At 39.9% G+C, this 9,748-nt stretch overlaps 1 pseudogene; it reads left to right on the top strand.

The window, feature by feature from the left end:
- The first annotated feature begins 7,439 nt into the window (after positions 1 to 7,439).
- Positions 7,440 to 8,717, top strand: LOC132773074 (tubulin alpha-1C chain pseudogene; annotated as a pseudogene).
- Positions 8,718 to 9,748: the final 1,031 nt, after the last annotated feature.

Genomic DNA, 9,748 nt, shown 5'->3' on the forward strand with positions numbered 1-9,748 from the left:
TCTGAAGGCTGACATTTTTTCTATTCCTGATCACTACAGATGGATCTGCTAACTCCGGACCTTCCCACATGTATTGCTACAATCACATGAACCCACTGCCCAGCAACTCACATCACCCAGCTCCTGAGGAAGCTGATCCCATGGGGACACATGTTGACCACACAGCTTTCCCTCACTGTTTCCTATGGCAACACGGGAAGCCTCCTGTTTTGCTGCAGTGATGGCATACGCCAGCTCCTCCCTAGAACATCCATGGAGCCTCACTGGAAATTCATTTACATTATTTGATGGGATCCTGAAGGCTCTGTGGATGACCTAAGGCGTAGCTGGCATATGCCACCGGCTTAAGCCCTGTGTGATGAGGCCATCAGTAGAGTAGGGAACTCCTAAGAGGTTTTTGTGTCATGAATATTGATGAGGATAGAATATAAGCCCCTTTGTATGAGGGGTATTCACTAAAGATTTCCCTTGACCCATTTCCTGTGTTGAGAGCAATGAAACTTGGCACAGTTATTAGTCCTTCTCTACATAGGTGCTACCTAGGGATACACGCTTCTCCCATCTTTGTAAGCAACTTTAAGCACCTTGCCTGTAGAAGTCATCAGGATGCTCCAAAAGCCACATTGTGACTTTGGAAATCAAAGTCTCATCTTCCGAAAAATCATGGCTCTTCAAAAATAACTTCATTGTTGGAAAGAAGTGGAAGTTCGATGGTGTGAGGTTAAGTGAATAAAGGGATGTGGTAAAATTTCAAGTCACAGGAGCATGCTTCCATTTGGGCAACATGTGAGTTATGTACTGGTGCATTGTCTTGCAGAAGGTGGACACCTTCGGTGAGCATGCTACGCCTCTTGGTTTTGATGGTCTCCCGCAATTTCCGCAGTGATCATGGTACCCTTTGTGAGGAATTCCATCAATACTACTCTGTGCTGGTCCCAAAATACTGTGAGCATGGCCTTGTCTGCTGAGAGTTGGGCACGTGCCTTTTTTTGTAGGTGGTGAGTCATGGTGCTTCCATTGCATTAACTGGACTTTAGTCTCAGGATCATAGTGATGGACCCAGATGTCATCCTGTGTGATCAGTCTGTTGAAAAAGTTCTCCTGGTTTCCATGACACATCATCAATAGAGCCTGAGAGTGTTCGGCTCATTCCTGCTTCTAGAAAGGTGTGTGCAGCCGAGAGACCCAGTGTGCATATGCTTTATGCATGTGAAGATGGTCTTGAATTATTTTTCCATGGACCCCACACTAATCTTGACATTTTGGGCTAGGTGGCGAATGGTTACGCGGAGATTTCCAAAAATGGCAACCTCCACTTGCTGCATGGGGTGTTCATCAATAGCAGAGTGGGGTCGCCCTGGAATTGGAGCTGTTTTCACCTAAGCCTGTCCACATTTGAATTGGTGATGCCAGTTCTTCACTACATCATATGACCATAAACCTCTTTCATCTCATCAAATGTCTCCTTTGGTGTGCACCCTTTCAAGTAAAGGAACTTGTTTGCTGTGTATTCCAGTTGGTCCTTTATCAAACCTCACACCATTTCAGCAACTGTAAAATCAAGACCATTATCAGTTCTGAGTTGTAAATTGTCATGTAACCTATAGAGACTTATATCATTACGCATGTGCAGTTTCAGCACCCTGTGATAAATAGAAGTGAGTCAGGGGAATCTTTAATAAATGCCCCTCGTATATAGATTTTATAAATATATACTTTTATATCTGTGAGGATTTTTTACATACATGTATAAAATCAATAAAAATGGCAAACTATGCTCAAGTGTTTGTTAAATTAGTAAAAAAAAAGGGGGGGAGGGGAAAGATTGGGCAGTTTCTCAAAGATTCCACCTTTTGAAGTCAAAAGTAGACAATCTGTGACCTATTCCAAGTCAAATGCAGCCTACCAAGCAATAATTTAGTAGAATAAATACGTGACAGCTTCACCAATTCCTCAGTGATCAAAGCATAGATAAGAGAAAAAGCAAGTACTTTGCTAGGCTGCAAAAGAAAATTGCTGGACCATACCTACAGTGGGTGAGAAAATGTGAGAAAGTATGGTTTGTGAATATGGAAGTGTTGCTACCACTTCCTACAGTTGTAACTAATTATCTCTGCATTTCAGAGTTGTTCAAGTGACGTGCACTTCCTTGGAGGCTTAGGTGTTTTCAATCCACCTCATCTGAAGCCACACCACACTAATTCTGTTTGTATAATAAACCAGCAAAATATAGGTGTCATATGCATGAGGCAGTCTATCCTACCTTTATAAACCATTTTGTGTATTCTGTCAAGTCATTTAGGTTAATGACCACAAAGCCTTACCTCTTAATTGACTGGAATAGCAATAAATGGTTTTCATGTAGGAATTAGTCCTCATAGGTAAAGCATGGTACATAGAAAGCATAGCGGTACTTTGCTTTTCTTTTGCTCAGAAGTGACACCTTTCAAAAGAGTCCGTTTGCATATTCATCTGTGCCTCATTGAATGATGAGAAATTACACAATGTACAGGCATGAGTGAATGGACACATGATTCAAGAACACCATGGTCAGCATCTGCATGAAGAGACCTAGCATTAAGATCCTCGGGTACATGCCAAAGCAGAGCCTGGATAATGCTCCTTTCTTTTTACCTATGAACTTGCAGAAAACAGCAAAAAAAATCGGAATAACTGCTGATTAATGTAAGAAAGTGTTAAAGTAGGGTTACAACGAAATATTAAGAAGACAAAAGTAATGGCCATAGATGATTTATGTTATTTTAAGAAAGATAACAAAGATATTAAAATAGTTAAAGATTTCTTATACGTTTGCTCAGTCATTAATCAAAATGAAGACTGCAATCAGGAAAATAAGAAGATGACTGGGGCTGGATCTATACCATAGAATTAATGCAGTCTGATACCACTTTCACTGGTATAGAATCCTGGGGCTTGTAATTTGTTGAAGCACCAGTGCCGTTTGGCAGAGAAGGCTACAGACATTGTAAAACCATGAATGCCAAAATGCTAAAGCATTGAGCTATGGCAGTTAAAGTTGATGTCAAACCACATTAGTTCTACAGTATAGATGCATCCTAAGAGTTGGGAAGGCAGCCATGAAGGAACTCTCTCTCTCTCTCTCTCTCTCTCTCTCTCTCTCTCTATATATATATATATATATATATATATATATATACATAAATTAATAGTAAAATCAGTATAATTTAGGCCACAGAATTTCCGATTTCTGTGTATGGGTGTGAAAGCTGGACAATGAACTAATCTGAAATGTGATGATGGAGGAGAGTTCTATGAATACGATGGACTGCTTAAAAAGACAAACAAAATAGTCTAGCAAATCAAGCCTGATCTCTTCCCCTGAAGCCAAGATGATTAATCTGAGGCTGTCATACTTTTGACAGGTCAAGAGATGACAAGACTCATGGATAAAGACAACAATGCTGAGTAAAGCAGAAGGCAGTAGGATAAGCAGGAGACCACATTATGTGTGTTTTCATTAACTCAAAGTAGCCATGGACTGAATTTATTGCCAGTGACTAGGGGTCTTGGAATTATCTCATTCATAGGGTCATGATAAGACAAAGTCAACTTTGTCAATTTTTGATCAATACCAATAGATAACAAAAAGTGGGTTTTTCTGTCATTGCCTGGATACCCATAATTTTGCCCACAACACTTGCATGTGCACTCACAGCCATCCGTGCACACAGCCTTGTGTCTTCCAAAAGCAAGAGGATGTTCAAAGAAGCAATGCCTCTAGGGATCGGGCAGATTTTTCCTTACTGTACGTGTGCCTTCCTGCTCTCACAGGGTCTCAACAGCTCACCGGAAAGAAAAGTCCTTCTGTAGCTATAAGGGGGAAAAAACAAAAGCCATATGCAGTCTGGAGAAGGAATTAGGAGTGTTTTCTCTGGTCCTTTCTCCTAACTACGCTTCCTGTTATTCTACAGCAAAGCCTCACGATCACAGCAATCCTCCAAAGGAACTAGATGGTTTAAGCAGATAGCACTGCTATGGAAAAGAACCTTCGCCTCAGGTCCACAAAAGGTGGTCTGAAAAAACCTAATCAGCTTTAGCCAAATTCATTTAATTTGGGGCTCCTGTCCCATCTTTCACAATAGAAGATAGGAAGAAACCAGGAAAGGGATGTATAAATTATCACACTTCCTCGTTTTATATATATGGGGGAGGGGGTTCTTAGTAACCTTTCTTCATAGCGTCTTTTCCTTGTTCTTTGATAATACTTAGACTTCCTTACAAATCTAGACACTTTTCAGAGTTTTATAATCTTGTTTCAAAGAGATTTTTAGGAAATTAAAAAACCTGATGGCATATAAATCATTTTGGAAACACAATATTGTGACAAATGCATGTCACCAAACAGATGTTTTCATCTTAATATAATGAATTAATTATTACAAAATTGGAATTTGAAAGAATCACTGAGCTTGACTTATTCATTGATTGTGGAATAAATCCACAATTGGCTTACTCCTTCCACAAAGAAGATTCTCTTATTATCTTTATATTAGGATATTGTAGAGTTTGGCCTGGCCACATAAATCAAAGTGTAATTGACATGAGAGCCTAGGCTATGAAAGGAGCTATAACTGCAGGAGACACTCTTTTTGTCTTCCGCAAAAGGACAGAAATGAAGGCCATTCAACAAGTCCAAATAGGCTGATTTAAAGATTACCCATGGAGGTGCCCAAATATTTTTTTATTTCTCCAAACAAACTTTATTTTTGCTACATTAAACAAAAAGTAACACTTTCATATATATCCATAGTGCTTTCAAAATGTTTTTAATAAACGTCACTCAAAAACAAATTAAATCATATTGTTTCAAAAACAAGTCCCAAGTGTTTAACCAATGAGATTTTCTTTTAAAAAATGTTTTATTAAAGTTATACCATACATAAACTAAAATAAAAAGCAACAATAACAACAAACATCAAATAACAAAGATATTCTTAGAGGCTAAAATGGAGGGGAATAAGATAATTAACAAAGGGGGGGGGGGAGCTATTGGCTACCAATCTTCTTTCTTTAATTTAGTCTTTCATTACTGTATCCAAGGAGACAACTACGAAGATCTTTTCCTCTATAAATCGGAATCCATTTAAATAAAAACTAGTCTGGGTGATTCCCATCCTTTAAGTACTCCTCAAAACTTGACCAGTCTCTTAATATCATTATTTTGCTGGTATTTTTCTTAATCAAAAATGTTAGTTTATCCATGTCTTTTATCTCAAATATCTTATCGAGCCACTCTTCCTTAGTCGGAATGACTTCTACTTTCCAATATTTTGCATATATTATTCTAGTCACAGTAACATAAAAGGTAAACAGTTTGTCCTTGTTGGTGTCTGGGATTTGCTCTTTCTCATACATTCCTAACAGATAATATTCAGGTTTCAATTAGATTACCTGGGAGGGAGTCCCGCTGGAGCATTGCAGCGCACCCAAATACCTGGGAGTTACTTTGGACTGTGCTCTGACCTACAAGAAGCACTGCCTGAACATCAAACAAAAAGTGGGTGCTAGAAACAACATCATACGAAAGCTGACTGGCACAACCTGGGGATCACAACCAGACACAGTGAAGACATCTGCCCTTGCGCTATGCTACTCTGCTGCTGAGTATGCATGCCCAGTGTGGAACACATCTCACCACACTAAGACAGTAGATGTGGCTCTTGATGAGACATGCCGCATTATCACGGGGTGTCTGCGACCCACACCACTGGAGAAATTGCACTGCTTGGCCGGTATTGCACTGCCTGACATCCGCCGGGAAGTAGCAGCCGGTAGTGAGGGGACCAGGGCAGAGACATCTCCGGCTCATCCCCTGTTTGGGTGTCGGCCAGCACGTCGACGACTTAAATCAAGACATAGTTTTCTTAGATCTACAGAGACACTCGCTGGAACACCCCAGCAAGCGAGAGTCCAAGGGTGGCAGGCCCAAACCCAGCACCTCAATTCATGGGTGATACCAGATGAGAGACTCCCCCCTGGGCATTCAGAAGACTGGGCGATTTGGAAGGCGCTGAACAGACTGCGTTCTGGCACCACGAGATGCAGAGCCAATCTTAAGAAATGGGGCTACAGGGTGGAATCCTTGGTATGCGAGTGCGGAGAAGAACAAACCACTGACCACCTGCTGCAATGCACCCTGAGCCCTGCCACATGCACGATGGAGGACCTTCTTGCAGCAACCCCAGAGGCACTCCAAGTGGCCAGATACTGGTCAAAGGACATTTAACCAAATACCAAATTTGCAAAATCTGTGTGGTTTTTTTTCTTTCTTTTTTTCTTTTTTCTTCTTCTTTTTTTCTTTTTAATCGCTGTGTTTGTTTTGCTCTGTTAGAATTGTAATACAATGGTTGCTGATGACACGATAAATAAATAAATTAGATTCTCAATACAACAAATAGCCAGGTGCCCAAATATTGAAACATATTTGACAGCTATTCATATGAATGAGGAGACCTGCTTCATGGCACTAACCTAGAAAATTAAATCTATTCAGTTGCATCCTGTTGAGAAAAACCCATGTATACGTTTCCTAAATATAGCAATATGTTTCTGAAAATGGACCTAGTTTGGAAAACATGCAATATCCATAGTAAAGCATTCATCTTAAGCGCATTGATCTTTCCCCAAATAGTTAACTTGAGAAGTGCTCACCTTTTAAAATTAGGAGATATTTCAGCAAGCAATACAGTCAAATTCAGCCTAACCTTTTGAATTTTATCCTGATAAATCAATACGTCTAAATATCCAATGTTTTCTAAACCACCGGTGAAGTTGCCAATTGGCATACACATCACGAATGTGTTATTAGATCTTCAGATCTATAACCAAAAGGGCCAAAACCTGTTATATCACCTCTAACTGGTCTAGAAATTAATAATCAAACATCTGCATTAAAAATGTCTCATATTTACTTTTTTGATGTACATTCCCAGAGATTGCTTTGTCAAGTGTTTTACTGAATAGGGCTTAAATACCAGAAGAGACTGGGGACATCTCTGTTGTGTACCCTCCCTTTTAAATGTAGAGAAGTCAGTATCTCAGTTCTTGGAATCAATTTCATATCCATATAAAGCAACAATCTTTTAAGGCCATAAAAATAAACTGAGTTTTAATTTTGTCAATTGCAGTCAACGTAACAGTTACACTAGCGTGTACTATGAATATTTTGAATTGCCAACCTTTTAGAATTATTGAATGTTCCTTTAGCTCTGAATTCATCCATTGGATTGGCAGCATTCATTATATCCTCGGGGTTTCTGGCGGTGCAGCTCAGACCCATAGCGTGTCTGCAGGAGCCCGGGCACTGAAAGTCTTCCTTTATTTACTACCTGCTGCAATCATACGTCAGTGCATCTCAATCCATGTGGGTCAAGCTGGCATGCAAATTGGCAATGCTGGGAGCTCTACTGTTTGGAGCATGGCATCCAACCCAGTGGGACCATGCCAAGTGACAAAACAATTGGTGGTGGTGATGACTCGTTCAACACCTTCTTCAGTGAGATGGGGGCTGGAAAGCATGTTCATCGTGCTGTGTTTGTGGATCTGGAACCAGCAGTGTTAGAAGTGTGGAATGGGACATATAAACAGCTCTTCCACCTTGAGCAGCTGATTTCTGGCAAGAAGGATGCCGCAAATAATTATGCAAGAGGTCACTACACTGTGGGCAAAGAAATAATAGACTTGGTATTGGAGCATGTCAGGAAGCTGGCAGACCAGTGCACTGGCTTGCAAGGATTACTGATTTTCCAGAGTTTTGGAGGAGGCACTGGTTTGGGCTTCACCTCTCTGTTGATGGAATGTCTCTCTGTCGACTATGGAAAGAAATCAAAATTAGAATTTGCTCCGCAAGTTTCAACTGTTCTTGTTGAGACATATAACTCCATCCTGACGACCCATACCACCCTTGAACATTCTGACTGTACCTTCATGGTTGATAATGAAGCAATCTATGATATTTGTCGCAGGATCCTTGACATTGAATGGCCTACTTATGCCAACTTCAACTGCTTGATTGGTCAGATTGTCTCCTCAGTCACTGCCTCTCTCAGGTTTGATGGTGCCTTAAATGTGGATTTGACAGAGTTCCAGACAAACCTGTTGCCTTATCCCAGAATCCACTTTCCTATTCCCCCATTATTTCAGCAGAGAAAGCTTACCATGAGCAGATCTCTGTGTCTGAAATAACCAATGCTTGTTTTGAGCCATCCAACCAAATGGTGAAGTGTGATCCTCGCCATGGCAAGTACATGGCCTGTTGCATGTTGTATCATGGAGATGTTGTTCCCAAGGATGTCAATGCTGCTATTGCTGCTATCAAAACAAAGTGCACCATTCAGTTTGTTGACTGGTGTCCTACTAGTTTTAAGGTGGGTATCAATTACCAGCCTCCAACCATTGTTCCTGATGGTGACTTGGCTAAAATCCAGGGTGCAGTTTGCATGCTCAGCAATACTACAGTCATCGCCAAAGCCTGGGCCCACCTGGATCACAAGTTTGACTTGATGTATGCCAAGCGTGCTTTTGTCCATTGGTATGTTGGAGAAGGAATGGAGAAAGGAGAATTTTCTGAGGCCCAGGAAGACCTGGCTGCACTTGAGAAAGATTATGAAGAAGTGGACACAGACTCCCTGGATGGTGAAGATGAAGGCGAGGTGTATTAAGCTCCACAAAAGCCATTTTTGTAGCTGTGACCATTTACTACTTGGCTTTTTATTTAAAAAAGTAAATGGGAACACATCTCAAATGTAAATTGTACTCTTATAACCAAGGTAATGTTCATTTGATGATGCTGATGCAAGCACTAAAACATCTGGTTGGATATATCCTCAGAGAAAACTGAAACCAATAGATGTGGTTTATAAATATTTTCTAGAAAGCATGAAACTCAATGTTAATGAAGTCCAACTTAAGTGGAATAAAGAGGCAGATAGATTGTCTTGTGCAAATCATGCTTCAAAATCTAAAATCTCTTTAGACTTCAAACTACATTTAGTTCACCAAAATTGATGTTTGGGGTAGGTTTGCCACAGCTGCAACATTTTAGAAAGCCATTATCTGCTTCAATTAAAAACAGCATATGGTGTGGCGTATTCGATGATTATTTCATCCCAGTTGGAGTTGTTCTGCCATACTGATTTTGCACTAGAGGAAAAATTGACATTTTTCAGTACTCATGTACTTTTCAATTATAGCTGTGACTTGCAATTTAAATGATGGTCAGCATGTTCTGATTCAACATAGCTCTATTATGTGTCTGAAAGAGGATGCATCTATGCAGTAGGATTAATGCAGTTTGATGTCAGTTTAACTACCATGGCTCAATGCTATGGGATCATGGGAGTTGTAGCTTATGGAGGCACCAGTGCTCTTTTGCAGAGAAGGTGAAAGACATAATAAAACTACAATTCCCATGACTCCATAGCATTGACTTTAAAGAGGTATTAAACTACATTAATTTTACAGTGTAAGTCCACCCTTAAACTCTAAAGTTGAAAAATTAAGTAACCATTATTCAATCTTAAAATTGTATGAGTTAAGGTACATGTGACTGTGTATTTTATAGATGTTGACTGTATATAAAAATACAATTCAAATATTTTTTTAAAAAAAGCAAGAGATCAGTTAGTAACAACAATAGTAACAAATGAATAATGCCACCAAATGCATGCAAAACAACTAATGATGATGATATCCAACTTTTGTTGGG

This window comes from Anolis sagrei, chromosome 1 (assembly GCF_037176765.1).
Source record: "Anolis sagrei isolate rAnoSag1 chromosome 1, rAnoSag1.mat, whole genome shotgun sequence".
NCBI classification, from domain to species: Eukaryota; Metazoa; Chordata; class Lepidosauria; order Squamata; family Dactyloidae; genus Anolis; species Anolis sagrei.